This window comes from Oryx dammah, unplaced genomic scaffold (genome assembly GCF_014754425.2).
Source record: "Oryx dammah isolate SB20612 unplaced genomic scaffold, SCBI_Odam_1.1 HiC_scaffold_2, whole genome shotgun sequence".
Classification (NCBI taxonomy): domain Eukaryota; kingdom Metazoa; phylum Chordata; class Mammalia; order Artiodactyla; family Bovidae; genus Oryx; species Oryx dammah.
The window spans coordinates 85,239,185-85,258,796 of record NW_024070186.1 but is presented as its reverse complement, the minus strand read 5'-3'; the positions used below and the strand labels follow the sequence as shown (position 1 = coordinate 85,258,796).

At 44.9% G+C, this 19,612-nt stretch overlaps 1 protein-coding gene across 9 annotated transcripts in view; it reads right to left on the bottom strand.

Annotated features, from left to right (window-relative positions):
- Positions 1-19,293, bottom strand: part of PIGZ (phosphatidylinositol glycan anchor biosynthesis class Z) — a 29,693-nt gene extending 10,400 nt beyond the window's left edge. For 6 of the 9 annotated variants that reach the window (XR_005722741.1, XM_040249743.1, XM_040249714.1 and 3 more), the window contains exons 1-3: positions 18,299-19,293; positions 12,443-12,548; positions 669-946 (exon numbers count right to left, since the gene is read on the bottom strand). The gene's annotated coding sequence lies outside the window, so the exon portion shown is untranslated. Of the gene's footprint in view, positions 1-668; positions 947-12,442; positions 12,549-14,516; positions 14,899-16,843; positions 18,266-18,298 lie in introns of those variants that run through there. The other 3 variants (XM_040249774.1, XM_040249723.1, XM_040249732.1) reach the window with 3 other exon arrangements.
- Between the last annotated feature and the right edge of the window lie 319 nt (positions 19,294-19,612).

The following is a 19,612-nucleotide window of genomic DNA, read 5'->3' as shown; positions in this document are numbered from 1 at the left end:
GGGAGATTTGAGAGCTGATGCATGGTGGTCAGTGGCGCAGAATCCACCTGCCGATGCAGGATATGTAAGAGATGCCGGTTCAATCCCTGGGTCGGGAAGATTCCCTTGGAGTAGGAAATGGCAACCCACTCCAGTATTCTTGCCTGGAAAATTCTATGGACAGAGGAGCCTGGCGGGCTATAGTCCATAGGGCCACAAAGAGTCGGACACAACTGAGCACGCATGCACACACGCACGCATGGTGGGCACTTAGCATGCAGAGTCCACGTGTGTAAGCGACCAATGGGAGACTGCTAGTACTATTTTCAGTTGAGGCACAGATAATAAAGCTGCTCCAGACACCTAGGTGTTAGTTCACAGTCTCCTTAGGAGCTTCTGAAGGTGAAGGGGCCTGGAAAGCCTGAAGACAGAGGTGAAGTGAAGTGAAAGTTGCTCAGTCATTTCTGACTCTTTGCAGCCCCATGGACTATACAGATGGACTTCTCCAGGCCAGAATACTGGAGTGCACTGCCATTCCCTTCTCCACGGGATCTTCCCAACCCAGGGATCAAACTCTGGTCTGTCACACTGCAGGAGGATTCTTTACCAGCTGAGCCACCAGGGAAGAAAGAGGTAGACCACTGCAGATTGGTAGGTGGCAGGTTTAAGAAGCAAGAGAAGCTACTTACCAGGCTTGTCTTGGGTGACTGCAGGATAACAGACCTCCACACACCGCCTGCCAGAATCCTAAAGTTTATACAGAGGACTGAACTGGGCTCTGTTATAGACACTGTCCAGGCGGTCTCAGCACCACAGGACTGTCTCAGAGTTCTGTCCTTGGGCAGCTTCTGGCGTGAGGAAGGCAAGCAGAACACACATTCCAAGGATGGTTAGGGGCCTCCAGTGGCCAGAGTCCAGCTCATGGGTCACATGCTCTCACGGTCTCCTCCAGCACGTCTACTGACTACTAAAATAAGCAGGATTTGCTTTAGTCCAATTGTCAAGATACATTTAGCATGGGTTTGAAGCTTTTCTCTAAGTAAAGAACTTTTACCGCATGATTAGATTAAAATACCAAATCCATTATGCTGACTGGGAGCACAGAAACCAGCCTGCCCTGCTCTGCTGTGAGTAGTTACAGAACAAGCCTGGGTCCTGAGTCTGTTCTGTTTTCCTTCTGCAGCGACAGGAAATTCATCCTGTTTAATGCTCACCATCTATTCCCCCTTCCAGATAATAGCACTTAGAATTCATATTCAGAACTTGCACTCCTCACCCTCTATCACCTATTTTCAGCTATGTGGCTTGGGATTTAATTCCATCCCCAAACCCATGTATAGATCCTGAAAGGTTTAAGTCAAATAACATTTGCCATCCCACTGGCCACATTGATTGGTTCAGGGTTGGGCACGTGGTGAGGCACTGGTCTGATCAGAGGGACTCGGAAAAGTACTGGTAAAGGTGAGTCATGGCCCTTCTCGTCTGTGCCTGGCTTTGTGGGGTGAGGCTGCAGGGGTGGGAGGGACATCATTCCTTTGCTGGTGAAAAGTGTGTCCTCTGACCCTCCTGGGCTGGGGACCAGGTCTTGCATAGTGACTCCACCCTTACATTAAATTATATATTCACTGGCTGGCTGTCTGCTAAACTGGGAAAATGGTGCAGCCTCCCTGTGGGTTACACTTTGTACCTCACCTTTAGGGACGTGCTGGGACTTGCCTGAGTCTAATGATAGATCTAGAAGCAAAGGGAGTGGTGGGGGAGGGTCCTGAGGGGGAAAAGCACTGTCTTGCAAAGCAGCTGCTTCAGGGAGGCCATTACAGTTTTCAATGCAGAGTTAATCCCCTCAGATGCATTCAGTTCAGTTCAGTTCAGTCGCTCAGTCGCTCAGTCGTGTCCGACTCTTTGCGACCCCATGAATCCCAGCACGCCAGGCCTCCCTGTCCATCACCAACTCCCGGAGTTCACTCAAACTCACGTCTATCGAGTCGGTGATGCCATCAGCCAGCCATCTCATCCTCTGTCATCCCTTTCTCCTCCTGCCCTCAATCCCTCCCAGCATCAGAGTCTTTTCCAATGAGTCAACTCTTCCCATGAGGTGGCCAAAGTATTGGAGTTTCAGCTTTAGCATCATTCCTTCCAAGAACACCGAGGACTGATCTCCTTTAGAATGGACTGGTTGGATCTCCTTGCAGTCCAAGGGACTCTCAAGAGTCTTCTCCAACACCACAGTTCAAAAGCATCAATTCTTCGGCACTCAGCCTTCTTCACAGTCCAACTCTCACATCCATACATGACTACTCGAAAAACCATAGCCTTGACTAGACAGACCTTTGTTGGCAAATTAGTACTGGTCAAATAGTCTCATCAGAATTCAGGGACTCAACATCCCCATCTCTGTTAGGGTCTTCCAATTTGTTCTCATTCCAACATACAGTATCCCATCTCTTCCCAGTCAATGCCCTCCTTTTAACAGTAGATACCATTGAGATTGGGAATTTAATTTGCCTTGTAACTCAGCCACTCACTAGGTGAGATACTGGGTTTGTTTTTCAGCAAGTTTTTGGGTCATTTTATGAGGATCTTGAGCTGGGAGTTTGAAGTCATGAGCTCATCCTTTTGTTTTCCCACTTTGTCCAGCACAGTTAGGAACTACCAAGCACTCTCATACTACTTAGTTTAACTAAAATGTTTGAAGATCACTCAAAACCTTGCCTGGAGTATCCAACAGCAACATTTTTCATGTTTCTAATATCATCCCTCCATGGACTGCCAATACCCTCTTTACCATGTGAAATAGAGTCATTAGTGCCTTGAACTCTAATCAGACTACAGATCCAGTTCCAGAAAATCCAGGATGTGTTCAGAGAATTCATCCTTAAGTTTCTGTTCCTCTAGGGTAATTTCCTGGTGGAAACTGAATCCCACATGCTGCAACTCAGAGTTCACATCCCAGTATCCGGTCCCATCACTTCATGGCAAATAGATAGGGAAACAATGGAAACAGTGACAGACTTTATTTTCTTGGGCCCCAACATCACTGTGGATAGTGACTGCAGCCATGAAATTAAAAGATGCTTGCTGTTTGAAAGAAAGGCTACGACAAACTTAGACAGCATATTAAAAAGGAGAGACATTACCGACAAAGCTCTGCATAGTCAAAACTATGGTTTTTTCCAGTAGTCACGTATGGTTGTAAGAGTTGGACCATAAAGAAAGCTGAGCGCCAAAGAATTGATGCTTTGAACTGTAGTGTTGGAGAAGACTCTTGAAAGTCCCTTGGACAGCAAGGAGATCAAACCAGTCAATCCTAAAGGAAATCAACCCTGAATATTCATTGGAAGATCTGATGCTGAAGGTGAAGCTCCAATACTTTGGCAACCTGATGGAAAGAACTGACCTCTCTGCCACAACTAAGACACAATGTAGCCAAATAAATAAATTAAAAAAAATTCTATTCCTCCAGAACCACCTCCAGTACCAAAATCCAAAAGTCAAGGGTCAACCAGAGAAAGAGAATCAGTAGGAGACCAGTTTTAAGATTTATTGCAATGAATTGGCTTATGCATTTGTGGGGCTATCTAGGCAACTCTGAAATCTGTAGGGCAGGCCATTAGGAAAGGCAGGCTGCAACTTTTGGGCAGAAGTTGAAGCTGCAGTCCACTGTGGAGAGTTTCTTCTTACTCAGGAAAACCTTGGTTCTGCTCTGAAGGCCTTTCCACTGATTGCCTCAGGTCTATACAGATTATTATTGGAATAATCCCCCTTACTTAAAATCAACTGATTATGGGTTTTTATGCATCTACAAAATACCTTCACAGCAACACTTATTATTTGATTGAATAACTGGGAACCCTAGCCTAGCCAACTGGGCACAAAAAAACTGACCATCACACTGTAAATAACTCAATGTTTATAACTGTGTTTGAATTTTAGATTAATGGGGTAATTCTTTATGTAACTCATTGATAACTTGCTTTTTTTATTCAACATTTGATAATGGTATTCACCAGGTTGTTCTCTGAAGCTGCAGTTCCTTTCATTGCTATATGTATTCCACTGGTGAATATACTAAAGCTTACTTACCCTTCTACTGTTATTTACCAGCTAGGTTATTGCCAGGGGTTTACAAGCTTTTTCTTTTTTATTCTTAAAAACACTGCTATAAGATTCTTATTCAAGAGTTCTCTGAAGTACATACCTAGAATTGGAATCTCTGAGTCATAGGGTATGCATACTTTATCTTTAAAAAAAAATTTCTCAGTTTTAATTTCTAATATGGTAAATAGCAATAGCTGTACCTCACATAAAAAGCTCTTTGGGGGTCCTCAGTATATTTTAATACAATCATGACACTAAAATGTATAAGATCAGCTAGATGAGGGGCTAAATCTCCAATGAAAAAGAAAAAGTCAAATTTCATTATCATGAGAAAATAAGAAGGATAAATTTTATGTTAAAATGAAGATGTTGTAGTTAAAGGAAGAAAGAATTCAGAAAAGAAATAATATTTTCAGCAAGATTAAGAAAAAATATAATGTTCTGGGCAAAAGATATATATGGGTATGCACACTTTTAGCTTCATCAAACAAGGCTGTTTCCCAAAGGTCACTACAGCTTAGCAGATAGTGGAGAGCCCCTGTTTCATATGCTCATTTATACTTTGTATTGTCTGATGTTTGATTTTGTGAATCTTGTAGGTATTAGCATGCATTTCCCTGATTACTCACCTTTCCTTTTTTGGCTACACAGGATCTTAGTTCCCTGACCAGGGAGTGAGCATGTGCCCACTGCAGTGGAAAAGCAGAGTCCTAATCACTGGACCACGAGGGAAGTCCTCAACACCTTTTCCAATGTTTGTGAAAAGGGGTTCCTTCTATGGAATTCCTTTTGAACTTTATATATATTTTTATATTTATTGCATGACAAGTATCCTTTTCTGGTTGTGCTCTTCCTAATACTGATCATCTGTGCCTTCATTTTTTATCTCTTAATCATTTTCACCAGAATTTTGTCAATGTTATGAATATTTTTGAAAAATCAACTTCTGGCTTGTTTATCTTTTTAAAATTAATTTTTTCTTATATTTAGTTTTATCTCCCTTTTACTTTTGGGGGTATTATTTTGATATGGACACTTAGCTCATTAATTTTGAGACTTTTGAGCTCATTCGTTTTTGAGCTTATTTTCTTATGAGAAATATTTGTGGTTATACATTTTCTCTAAATACTATATTAACTGCATCCCACATGTTTTGTTATATAATATTTTCATCAGCTTTTGATTCTAAATATTTTCTAATTCCATTGTAATTTCTTCTTCTACTAATGGTTTATGGTTGAAGCATTTGAGTTTTTGATTAAGACTTTATTTTTATTATTTTATAATATCTATTTATTTGGCTGCACTGGGTCTTAGCTGTGGCATGTGGGATCTTTAGTTATGGTATGTGGGATCTAGTTCCATGACCAGGGATTGAACTTGGGCCCTCTGCATTGGGAGCACAGAGTCTTAGCCACTGGATCACCAGAGAAATCCCCAAACTTTATTTAATTTTTCAACAGCAGTTTTAGGTTCACTGAAAAATTGAGAAGAAGGTATTGAGGTTTCCCATGTACACCCAACCCCTATAAATGCATAGCCTCTCCCATTATCCCCCACCAGAGTAGTACATCCACCCATGAACCTACATCCACCCATCATATCATCCAAAGTCTAAGTTTCCATTACTGTTTACTCTCCATGTTGTACATTCTAGAGGTTTGGACAAATGTTTAATGACATGTGTCTACCATTATAGTATTAAACAGAGTATTTTCACTACCTTAAAAAAAACTGTGCTCTGCCTATTCATCCATGCCCTCACCATGCAGCATTTACTTTTTAATGGTCCATTTTTGTAGATATTCCATAGATGCTTCAAAACACCATATATTCTGTAGTTTTTTAATATAGAGTTCTACATGCTTGTTAACTGTGTTGCTCAAATCTTATATCCTTAATGATTTTCTACTGACTATTCTGCATGTCACAGAAATGTGTTGTTGAAATAGCTCATGAGATGGTGATCTTGCCAAATTTTCCATGTAATTTTGTCATTTCAGCTCATTTTTCAAACTATAGAACTGGTTTTATAGAAGGTTAAAATTGTTATACTTATTGGAAAATTGAATATTTTATCATTATACATCATCTTTTTATTTCTAGTAAGTTTTTCCCCTTTAAATATTTTCCTCTGGGGCTTTCCTGATGGCTCAGTGCTAAAGAACCTGCCTGCCAATGCAGGAGACATAGGTTTGATTCCTGATTCAGGAACATCCCACAGACAGCAGAGTAACTAAGCCTGTGAGCCACAACTATTGAGCCTGTGCTCTAGAGCCTGGGAGTCACAACTAGTGAGCCCACGTGCCAAAAGTACTGAGGCCTGAGCACCCTAGAGCCTGTGCTCTGGAACAAGAGCAGCCAGTGCAGTGAGAAGCCCTTGCACCGCAACTAGAGAGTAGCCTCCACTCACCGCAGCTAGAGGAAAGCCCCTGCAGCGGTGAAGACCAAGCACAGCCAAACACATTAATTAATTAAATTATTTTAAAAATATTTTCGCTTAAAATATTTGGTCTCATATAGCTATATGATCTTCCTTTTATTTAGTATTTACCTCGTACTTCATTTCCCACCATTTTTACTTTCAAATTTTCTGTACATTTTAAAAATTATGTCTGTTGTAAAGAACAAATAGCTGGATTTTGTTTACTCAGTCTGACAATGTTTGTTTTTAAAATGCAGCTTTATGTCAAAATATTTAAATTTAGTGCAATTATTGATATATTTATTTTTTCCATCTTATACTGTGTTTTCTTTTTTCATGCCTTTTTATCTTTTGTTTCTCTCTCTTGTCTTGCCTTCTTTTGGACTGGCTTTTATTTTCCTCATTCCTTTTTCTCTAACACTTTGAAAGTTATATTCAACTTCCATTATGTTATAAAATGCAGTACATTATTTAATGTCTTAATATTTAATATAGTGTTCTACAATTCTTCTATGATGATTCTGAGTGTGCATTTCTTAAAATCATAGTTGGAATTTTGTCAGCTTCTTGACTCTGGATTAGGGTGCTTTGTCATCTACAGAAAGCAGTTCTGTGCTATATTTTCAAATATTGCCTCTTCCCTCATCTTTGTTCTCTCTCTAGAATTATGATTGAATATATGATACACCTTCTTGGTCTATCTTCTGTGTCTTTCAGAGCTCTAGTTTATATTTTCCATCTCTCTGCCTCTCTGGGTTATAGTTCAGGTAAGTTCTTCTATCTTCCATAACCCTAATCATCCTATATATCTAATCAGCTGGTAAACCTATTGACTTTAAAGTTTCAATTTCTCACTTCTTGTAGTTGTTTCATTTTATTCCACACCTGCTTGGTCTTCTGTCATATTTTCAAGGTTCTCTTTTATTTATTATATTAAGGATACTTATTTGATATGCTAGATCTGATAACTCCAACATTTAAAGTTTTCAGGTGGGTCCAAATTCTCAGGGAAACTGCCTTTCTTGGATTCTGATGCTAATCAAATTGGGGTGGGGGATCTCCCCTGAGAATCTGTATTCCTGATCCTACCCTCATATAGGTTTTCAGCCTGAATTCACATGATTAGGCACTACCTTCACCTAAAGACAAAACACCTGGAGCCAATAGTGTGATTAAAAATGACCCCACACTTACAATGCACATAAAATAGTAAGACAAGATATTATATATATATGGGGGCTTCCCAGGTGGCGCTAGTGGTAAAGAACCTGCCTGCCAGTGCAGGAGATGTAAAAAACAAGGGTTCGATCCCTGGGTCGAGAAGATCCCCTGGAGGAGGGCATGGCAACCCACTCCAGTACGCTTTCCTGGAGAATCCCCATGGACAGAAGAGCCTGACGGGCTACAGTCCATGGGGTCGCAAGAGTCAGACATGACTGAAGCGGCTTCAGTAGCACAGCACAGCATATATGTGTGTGTGTGTATGTATATATATATATATATATATATATATATACATACACACACATGTATGTATATGCTGCTGCTGCTAAGTTGCTTCAGTCGTGTCTGACTCTTGCGACCCCATAGACGGCAGCCCACCAGGCTTCCCCATCTCTCGGATTCTCCAGGCAAGAACACTGGAGTGGGTTGCCATTTCCTTCTCCAATGCATGAAAATGAAAAGTGAAAGGGAAGTCGCTCAGTCATGCCCAACTCTTAGCGACCCCATGGACTGCAGCCTACCAAGCTCCTCCATCTATGGGATTTTCCAGGCAAGAGTACTGGAGTGGGGTGCCATTGCCTTCTCCGATGTATGTATATATATGTATATAAATGTATGTATGTATATATATTAGGTTAGCACAAGAAATAACCATGTTCTATACTACAGAAAACAATCCCCAGATTTAAGGTGATCCCTATCACAATACCCATGACATTTTTCACAAAATCAGAACAAATATCCTCAAATTTATACGGAACTGCAGTAGACCCAGAATCGCCACTGCAATCCTGAGGAGAAAGAACAAAGCTGAAGGCATAATCCTCCAAGACTTTAGATAATGCTATAAAGCTGCATAATCAAAACAGACTGGTATTGGCACACACACAAAAAAGATATATAGATCAGTGGAACAGAATAGAGAGCCTAGAAATAAACCCAACGCCTATGGTCACTTATCATTGACAAAGGATGTAAGAATATACAATGGAGAAAAGATGGTCTTTTAAGCAAGTGATGTTGGGGAAGTTGGGACAGCTTCATGTAAATCAATGAAGTTAGAACACATCCTCATACTAGACACAAAAATAAACTCAAAATGGCTTAAAGTCTTAAATATAAGACATGACATCATAAACTCCTAGAAGAGAACATAGGCAAAACATTCTCTGATGTAAATTATATCAATGTTTTCTAAGCTTAGTCTCTAACCAAACTTTACAAGCTTTCCATACAGCAAAGGAAACTAGGAAAAGTCAACCGACACTGGGAGAAAAATTTGTGAATGATGTGACCAACAAGGTGTTAGTATCCAACATATACAAACAGCTCATACAACTCAATATCAAAAGAACAAACAACTGATCTAAAAAATGGGCAGAAGACCTAAATAGACATTTCTCCAAAGAAGACATACAGATTGCCAACAGGCATATGAGAAAATGCCCAACATTGCTAATTATTAAACCAGAAAAGATGAAGTACCATGTCAGAGCAGTCAGAATGGCTATCACCGAAAGTCTACAAATGATAAATGATGGTGAGGATGTGGAGAAGAGCGAACCCTCTTACATTGTTTGTGGGGATGTGAATTAGTGCAGCCACTATGGAGAACAATACGGAGGTGGTGGCTCAGAGGTAAAAGCCTCTGCCTACAATGCGGGAGACCTGGGTTCGATCCCTGGGTCAGGAAGATCCCCTGGAGAAGGAAATGGTAACCCATTCCAGTATTCTTGCCTGGAGAATCCCATGGACAGGGGAGCCTGGTAGGCTACAGTCCATGGGGTTGCAAAGATTCAGACACGACTGATCGACTTCACTTTCACTTTAAAAAATGAAAAATAAAGCTACCAATGATCCAGCAATCCCATTCCAGGGCATTTATCCAGAAGAGATAAAAACTGTAACTAAAAAAGACACATGCCCTTCAATGTTTGTAGCAGTACTATTTATAATATTCAAGACATGTAAGCAACCTAAGTGTCCATCAACAGATGAGTGGATAAAGATGTGGTATAAATAAAATGGAATATTAGCCATAAAAATGAAATATTGCCATTTGCAGCAACATGAATGGACCTACAGAACGTCGTTCTGAGCAGATTCAGACAGAGAAAGAAATATTATATGATATCACTTATATGCGGAATCCAAAAAATAATACAAATGAATCTACATACAACACAGATTCACAGACATGGAAGACAAACTTACAATTACCAAAGGGGAAAAGGAGGGGGATAAATTAGGAATCTGGGATTAACAGATATAAATTAATAAGCATAAAATAGATGAGCAAAAAGGATTAAGTGTATAACACAGGGAACTATATTCAATATCTTGTAATGACCTTGTAATGGAAAATAATCTGAAATAAAAAGTATATTTATGTGATGCAATTTGCTGTACACATGAAACTAACATACTATTGTATGTAAATATACTTCAATTAAAAAGAAAAGAAAAGAAATAGCCATGTTGAGGGGTAAGACAGATTCGAGTAAAGCTACGTTAAAGCCATCTCAAGTTATTTTCGTGGAAGTCATGTACTTACATGTCAGTCTTGGTCAGTGAATCTTTGTGATCATGATTTGGGGTGGGGGGACAGGAAACATGAGAAGAAAGTGAAAGTGAAGTCACTCAGTTGTGTCCGACTCTTTGCGACCGCGTGCACTGTAGCCTGCCAGGTTCTTCCTTCCATGGGATTTTCTAGGCAAGAGTACTGGAGTGGGCTGCCATTTCCTTCTCCAGGGGATCTTCCCAGCCCAGGGATCGAACCTGGGTCTCCCGCATTGCAGGCAGACGCTCTACTGTCTGAGCCACCAGGGAAGCCAACACGAGAGGACTGGACAGCAGTCACACCGGTGCTCTTTCAGGATGTGGCCCCAGACGACTATGGGGAGCCTGAATGGCTCCACAACAGTAGAGGCTGGATGCGATGGGGAGATGCTATGTCTAGGCCTCTGAGGCTGGTTCAAGAACAACTGCTGGCTGCCTGCTTCTCAGCACGTGGGAGCAAAGGTGAGCTGGGATCCCAACTTGAGCACAAGGCCTACGGAGCAAGCCAGCCTGTGGCCACGCGGCCTGCAGAAGTCTGTGGTCCTCCATCCCAGCTTTGCCCACTCTCCTTCACTCTTATTCTGCCCAAGCTAATGCCATTGGCTGGGGCTGCTCCATCTCCGTGGTGCAGCCTTGCAAAAACTTATTTTGGTCTCTATTAGGGTTATCTAACAATTCAGTGAGTGTTTTCAAAGTACCTAATATATTTTTTAAACAGGAAAGAATCCTACAATGTTTGCTTTATAATATGCATGCTTTTGTCACTTAGCAAAATATCACAAGCATCTTTCCAGACATCCAGAGCATCCATCCGCTTCCACCAGCGGCAAGCTCTCCAGCCATCATGTATCTATTGCTCCCTCTGCTCTCTTCAGTTGGCACCTTCCTTTCCATCCATAAACGTGTTTGATTCTCTACCATTCTTACAGAAACAAGCAACTAAAACTCTCCCTGAAACTGGATGTGCCCTCTATCTACTTCCTCCATCTCCCCTTCCCCTCGCAGGAAACCTCAACCCATTCACATTTGCTGAATTCATTGCTCATGTCTTATTCTTCACCACAAGGTCTGGCTTTTCTCACCACTGGTGTCCTGACACAGCCCTCTCAAGAGCTGCCTGATTTTCTATCTGTCAAACCCAATTAACCTAATTAGATGGCATTGCAGGCCCCTACATCGCCTGCCATTTGACTATAGGGATTCCTATCTCCTTCTAGAGGATCCTCTGACATCGTGAAAGGCTGGGAAACCAAAAGCTACACTTTGTAGATCCCCTTGAAGTTGGGTTATGCAAGTTAGGTTTTAAGAATTTAGATAGCACATGTCAGACTTCCCTAGTGGTCTGCAGGTTAAGACTTCGGGCTTCTACTGCAGGGGGCACAGTTTCCACCTGGGTCAGGGAAGTTCCTCAAACCACACAGTGGGGCTAAAGGAAAAAAGAGGGAGGGGATATGTGTATTCCTGTAGCTGATTCACTTTGTTGGACAGCAGAAACTAACACAACGTTGTAAAGCACTTATCCTCCAATTAAAAAAAAGAAGAAAGCAGAGGTGAAACAGGCCATGTTTCTTTCTCCTGGCAAACAAGATTATGCAGACATGGGGTTTTCCTGTAGCAACTTCAGCTCTCCAGTGTCCAGCCCAGCTTTGGGTGTAATAGCAGTTACGGCAGCATCCCAACTCTCAGCAACATCGCTGTTCAACTGAGTTCTGAGGTGGCCTTTATACTTGCCTGTCACACAAATGGTACCTCCTCCAGAGAGTTATTTCTGGGTGTTCAGAGTCTTTCCTGACAGCCCAAACTATAGCCTATTCTTCCAGTGCACCTACTGATTTTTAGTACCTAACTGCCTGTTTAGCTTCTCTTTCTATTGGCTTCTATTTCCCGTACTGAACTCTAGCCCCTCGGTATCAGAAGTGGCCATCGGCAGTAGGCCTTCATGAAAGAGAATATTTATACACTGAAAGAAAACAGTCACAGGTCAGTTAGGCAGGGGCTGTGTGGGCACTGCTTGTGCCTTCTTGGGGGCAGGTACATATTCTCCTGGGCTGTGGCTCTGAGAAGTGCACCCTTCCTTTGTGCTTATCCCAAGACCACCCAGAGCTTCTTGGCCAATGACCAGCTCTGCCACACCAGTGAAACTCCATCCACACTCACCTGCTTTTCCCCCTTGACCACATGTCCCATCACTGTGCTTTCATCTGCTGTGTCTGTGTTGGAAGACCTTCTGGTGTCTAGGCTCCACCTTGCAATCTGGTCCACACTGTGGGGAAAGAGAACAGTCAAGTTGTCCAGATGTATGCTGCCTTCCTTCCCCTAAGAACTAAAGCAAATAGATAAAAGAAAAAAGAAGAGAAAATAACTACCAGTCTATCTTCCTTGTCTAGGAAAAAAAAAATTCAAGAATGAGGACAAACCAAAGGTATTTTCAGGTAAACCAAAATTGAAAGACCTTCACAAGCAGATCCTAGGACATTTGAAAGGAGATATACATATATATACGCATGTAGACGTATACACAAATATATATCAGGCAGAAGGAAAAATGACTTCAGAGGAGAGATCTGAGACGGAAGTAGGAATTGGGCCTTAGATGGGCGACATCCAGAAGGTGGAGTCGAGGGGAGGCCATCCTCCTGCTGCATTGATCTCTTCTGGTGGTAAGCTCAAGGAGGTGGGTAAATTTTCTCAGTCAGCGCTCTAGTTTCACTAACCAGCTTCGTAGGTGCTGACAGGGAGCAAAGATCTTTGGGTTATGAGGTCACAGCCACTTTGCTGGTTCCAAGGTCACAATACATTGTGTTTCTTTAAAAAACAAATGTATTGGAGTATAGTCGATTTACAATGTTGTGTTTGCACTGTGTCCTTGAACTTAATCGTTGCAGGGGTGGCTTCCTGTGTCCCACCTTCCTGACAGGGGGACAAAGGTAGTGGCTCCAACAATGGGTCAGTTTTGCAGCTTCTAGATGTTCCTGGAGGGTCAGCTTGAGCCTGCCCATCCAGCACCTCTGAAGCTTTCATAAGCAACTGTTTTCCTATATGAAACTCCTTGAGGATTAAAAAGTACATGATTGTTGGAGAATATCAACAAAAACTCTGACTCAAAATGGTGTAAACAATTTATTACATCACATAACAAGGCGGGCAGAGTTTGCTGCTGCCAAGGTTCCTCTGGGCTTCTCGGTGATCTTTGTGATTCTGCCTTTCTTGTGTAGACATCTTCCTCACGCAGGCAGCAAGATGGCAGGCAGCTATCCCATCCAAACAAGACAATGTGGAGAAGAGTCTATGTTTTTTATGTATGTCTTTTTTTGTTGTTGCTTCTTTTAAAATAGTTTTATTGACATACAAGTAACATGCATACAATTCATTTAATGTATATAGTCCAGTGATTTTAGTATATTTACAGATGTGTAATCATTATCATCATCTTCAGAATATTTACCTCCAAGAAGAAACCTCATATCCCATTCCCCTGCTTACCACCCCAGCCCTAAGCCACCGCTAATCTATTTTCTGTCTCTATAGGTTTCCTGTTTTGACTTTCCTATGAATGGGGTCATATAGTATGGGGTCTTTGGTGGCTGGCTTCTCTCACTTAGAATGTTTCCAAGGTTCATCCATGTGGTAGCAGGTATCAGTACTGATTTCCCTTTTTATAGCCAAGTGCTATTCTATTCTATGGCTATACCACTTTTGTTTATCCATTCATCTGTTGATGAATATTTGAGCTGAACTTCTAGATATCATGAATAATGCTGCTATAAGCACTTGCTTAGAAGGTTCTGTGTGGAAACACATTTTCATTTCCCTTGGCATATATCTAGGAGTGGAGCTGCTGGGTTCCACTGGAGTTAGTCATTTGATGGACAGCCAGGTTGTTTTCCAAGTGCTTCCCACCGTCAGTATGGACTCTGAATTTCCCAAATCATGACAGACATTTGTTGCTATCTGGCTTTTTAAATTCTAGTCATCCTAGTGGATGTGAACTGGTATTTATTATGGTTTTGATTTGCATGTACATCTCTTTAAATCAAGGGAATCATTTCTAGGTGTCCCCCACCTGACTTTTCACTAAGTCCTATTGGCCAGAAGGTATCAGATACACCTTCCTAAACCAATCAGTGGCGAGGGAAATGGGATTTCCATTGAGGACCCATTTCTTGGTTTGAAGTTGGGGCACTTGGCTGCCACCTTTAAGGCACACAGACATCCAGAGAAGAGGACTCACCCTAAATCAGGTTCTGTTAGAAGGAGGAAGTGAGACAGAGGATTGGCTGTGTAGCTACGTCATGTGTGTGGCTTCTATGACGCCAGGCTCTGATTGACGGCTTTCCTTCTTTTCCTCTGACCATTTCTTAGGCGTCTCTTCCTCTGCCTACTACTGTCCACTCAGTACTTCCTCCTCATCATCCACACTCTTTGGGGCATCTCATTTATTTTCATGATTTCCATTTCCTTTTGATGACTTCAGAAATTGTTTTTCCTGAGCTTCAGATTTACTGATAATAATAAATAAAAAAAATAATAGAATTGCCATTTTAAGATACTTATGCTCCAGGCAGGGGCTTCCCTGGTAGTTCAGCTGATAAAGAATCTGCAATGCAGGAGACCCTGATTCGATTCCTGGGTTGGGAAGATCCACTGGAGAAGGGATAGGCTACCACTGCAGTATTCTTGGGCTTCCCTGGTGGTTCAGCTGGAATCCACCTGCAATGTGGGAAACCTGGGTTTGATCTCTGAGTTGGGAAGATTCTCTGGAGAAGGGAATGGCTACCCACTCCAGTATTCTGACCTGGAGAATTACATGGACTATTCCATGGGGTCACAAAGAGTCAGACTGAGTGACTTTCATGCTCTGGGCACAGTATGTTATCTCATTTTACTCTCATCATAACCCTAAAATTCTATTTTTATCCCTATCTTATAGATGAAAGAATAGGTTTAGAGAGATTAAGTTTTTTTACTCAAAACAACCGAGTAGGTTGATGCAAGCAGGAGTTGGACCCAGTCTGTTTGACTCCAGAAGCCAAATCCACTTCCTGCTAGGCTTCTGCACTTTCCTCAAACACAGGGCAGCCAAAAAGAACATATCATCTCCCCATGACTTGCCCTACCCGCGCCCCCCACCCCGCCCCCGCCCCCGCGTTCCCTGCAGCAGAGAGGGAACTAGTTTATCCAGGTATTGAGTCCAGAGACCCAAGAGTCATCTTCCATCTTAAAAACGAATCATTTTCTATCTGTGCATAATAAAATATTGAGGAGCAAGATGGTCTAAAGTAGACCACACTCATTTCTCTGCTTTTCTTCCCCCACCTGAACCCACACTCCGAACTGCAGCCAGAGCGCGCGCGTTTTTCTCCTGTATGAAACCTCTGAAGGCGGGGTGGTCAGCCCCTCACCACCCTCAGGACCAAGTCCACATTCCTGATTATGACTTCCAAGGCTCCCCAAGGTCGCCAGCAATCTCTCCAGCCTCCACTCTCACCTCTTTGTGTACAAGAGCTCGGCGCTCCAGAAACAGGACGTTTTTCTGTAGTCTCCTCTATTCTTTGCTCATATTGCTTCCTTTGCAGGATACCCTTAAAATATGGAGGTTAAGACAAGCTTTGGCATTGAGCCGACCTAGTTTCAAATTCTTGCTCTGTCATGGTGAAAGAGCACTTAGTCTCTCAACTCCAATGTATTATTTATCTGTAAAATGAGTATAACCCTACCTCAGGGCTGTCGTGAAGATGGATTAAACAAACTGGACCCCTGAGAAGCTCTCCCTAGCCCATTTCTGCAACATCCTGGGCCAGGCCTTGCACTGTGCCGTCTCATCACTTCTCTGTCCTGTCTGAGGTCCCCCAGATCTGGGATCCATTCGGATTCATCTCAGCCCCTTGAGTCCACCTGGATGGGACCACTGCGGGGCTAGGGTCAAAAAGACAGAGTCGGAGATCCCTGGAGCGGATGGCAACATCGCAAGGCATTGAACTTAACAAGTGTGGGAGTTCTTTAGGAGACAACCGCTGCTCATCCAGCGGCTGGCATCCTGGGCTGAGACCACGCTGGAGGAGGGCAACAGCACCAGGGGGCGGAGCCAACAGCATGGGGCGTGGCAACTACCCACCTAAAACCAATCAGTGTGCAAGCCTGTTTATGCTAGTAAACGCCCGGAGCTGCCCAGCGGGGTTCCAAATCCCGCAAATCCCACTCGCCAGTGTCTCTGCGAGTACAGGGAACAAGAAGGTTTGGAATAAAGGCCAGGGCCGAGGAGATTCGACTGCAGAGCAGGGAGCGGGTCCTGATTCCCGATTCCCATGGTCAGGGGTAGCCAGCGCGCGTGTGCACGGTGGGGGATATCTGAGTGCAGGCAGCAGGGAGAGACCATTTTAGTGGCAGGGGTACAAAGAAGCAGAAACCACTGCGCCGGGCGCGGGGTGGGTAGGGGTGAGTGGGAAGGTGGCTGGGGCAGAGAGCACCACAGGGAGGCTAGAGGACGGGACGGTTGGGCAGAGAGACTCGTCTTTCTCGCGGAGTCCAGAGGCCTGGGGCTGGATCTCGGTGCCCTACCTTTCAGTATGCGCAGCATCTTGCTCTGGGGACGCAGCTGTGAAGGAGCATGGCCCAGAATGGCAGCCATCGCATGTTATCTTCCAACTTAAACTTCTTCCTGACAGAACTGCCAGATTGTTGCTTACAGGAAAGGGCAGCAAGCTGAAGGTTCAGCCCTCTCCGGATCCGGATCCACATCCGGATCCTGTATTAGGGATAGGTTTTAAAGACTGCGTGGAAGGAAGTGTTGGAGAAGGGGCCCCCTGCTCAACAGGCAAATAATAGTCTTCTCTGGCTCGAAACTGGCCAGGACCATGTCCCTCTAGGGCAAGGTCTTGTTCCAAAATCCAGGGTCCATCCCAGGGGCAGAGAGTGAGGGTGGCTTTCCTGAGTCCCTTTTCCTGTTTGGTGCTGCATTCCATCCTCACCTGGACCCAGAGGGCCCCAGTAAACCCTGCAGAGTGCTCTTTCCTGGGAGCATGCCAGTCTGACCCCAGTGCCTTTTTCTCTGGCTGCCCAGATGGCTCCACATTTATCCTTTGTTTAACAGAGAAGGCAGCACGCAGCATTAAACACACATAAGAGAGAGTAGATGAGAGGAAAGTAGTTCTACCAACTCATAACATCATGTAACCATCCCTGACCTTGCAGTTCCCACCTGCAAAATGAGAACTTGGCTCTGTAGCAGGGAGTTTTCAGGTGTTCATAATTTCAACAGGCGTTCTCAGTTTTCTGAGGAGGTGTCTGGTTAGAAGGTCCGGTGAGGGATGTCCTCCTTAAGGAAAGCTGTCCTTGTCTATTGTGCGGCCCACGCAAAGGCCTGAACAGCCACTAAGCGCAGTGCCGCAGGGTCTCCTGCAGCAGTGCTCTTGTCTCTGTTCCCATGTGATTCCTGGTCAGGGAGGCCACCCCCTCACACTGGAGAGGATAGGCCTGGCCCAAAGTGCACCCCCTGAGACCAGAAACAGTGATTCTTCTCTGGCAAATGCAGACCTCTCTGTGCAGCATTTTACAGCACCTTTTGACTTCATCTTCACAGGGACCCTGGGAGGTAGCATTATATTCCCATTTTATAGATGGGGAAGTGAAGCTCAGTAAAGTTACAGAACCCCCCAGCAGCAGAGTAGTAGGAAAGGATTTAAGTCTAGGCCTCTATCTGGGTTCAGAGCTAGTGCTCCAGAGTGGAGGATACCTCCGGCCTCCCTTCCTCTTCCTGAGAAAGCCTCCCGGCGAGCTTCCTGTCTCTAGGCTGGGGCAGGTCAGTGCTCAGAGCCAGTGGATCCCAGTTTGGGGAAATTTGCCCCTAAAACCGTGGAGGCCGTGGCTCCCTAGCCTGCCTCCCCAGTCCCTAGCTTCTGCTGGTCTCTGGGCAGCTAGCAAAGCTAGGAATGGAAACAATCACCTTCCTCCCTGACCTTCCCTCCTTCCTCCTTGATCCCCATCAACTCTTCCAGAGCCGCTCGGGCGACTCACCGAGCGCGCGCTGCTCCCGGCTGCACCTGCCCAGCTGGCGGCCTCCGGCCGGGCCCGCAAGAGCCCCACGGGTAGGGGGTAGGTCGGGAGCCGCCCGGACTAAAGGGCTGGAGCCGGCGGCGTGTCCTCAGCGAAGCGGCCTCGGTCTGGTCCGGGAAATTAGGCAAACCAGGCAGTGCGCCAGGCGGGGCGGAGGTGTGGTGGAGAGGGCTGGAGACCCCGCACACCCAGGGGCGGGGTCGTCCCAGGGCTAGGGGAGGTTCCCCGGTGGCCCTTGGGTCACGGTACGTGGGCAGTGGCTGGTCTCTCCCCTCCCCGCTTTTCAGCTCATCCCCTTAGCAGCCCCCTCCTTGGCGACGCCTGGAGATCCGCCTATTTAGCATGAGGGACAATTAAGCAGAACAGTTCTAGGCCACGCTTCTTTGTCATTCCAGAGGGCGATCTCTGAGATCTCTGTGGGTGGGGCTTGCCACTGCTCAGACGACCTGCTCTGCTGGTGGAGCGAGTCGGGGAAGACAGGCGCTGCGGCGAGGCTCCGCCAGCTGGGTTGGGCAGCGGCGCAGGAGACGCAGGGTGGGTTTCACCCAGACGCAACTTCTCGGCAGCCACTGCCGCGGCGTCCTGCACCCTGAAAACAGGCCAGGGGCGGGTGCCGCTTCCGCCCTCTACATTCCGCAGGTGGGGGACAGGTCACTGGCCCAGGGCTGCCCGACAGCCAGGGCCGGAGGAGGTCACTGTGTCCCCTGGAGCTCAGGCTCCCTTCCCCCAAGGTGAGATCCGCCGGGCCTGCCGCTCTCGGTCTCTCTGCGGGGTAAGCGACCCCAACTTATGGGCTCCAGGACTGAGCTCAGTGCGCCACTGGGCACCTTGTCACCTCCGGGGTCCCTCTGCGTCCCTGCCCACCCTCGGGGCTGTGGACGGAGCGCGGTCGGTGGCAACTACTGCCCCCTAGCGGGAGAGTGTTGCATGAAGCCTCCTGAGAGGTGTCCTGGCCTGGAGGAGAGCCGCCCACCCTCTGTGCCCAGTCAAAGGTTTTTTGGAAGGTCTTGAGCAGAATCCTTTCACCTGTATTCCCTTTCATGCTTGGCAGCAGCCGTCACATTAAAAAACAACAACAAACCCTACCTACTTTATTGAGATATTATTTGCATATAGTAAATACCAGATATTTTAAGTACTGAATACAGTTTAGACAAGGGCTCATTTTCTCCACTCTGGCCTAGATGGAAGGTGCTGTTTGTCCTTCCCCTGGGCCCCCTGGCTCCCTGGGGATCTTAATCTCTCTAGTTGCCAGGGCAGTGCTCTGGTACTCTT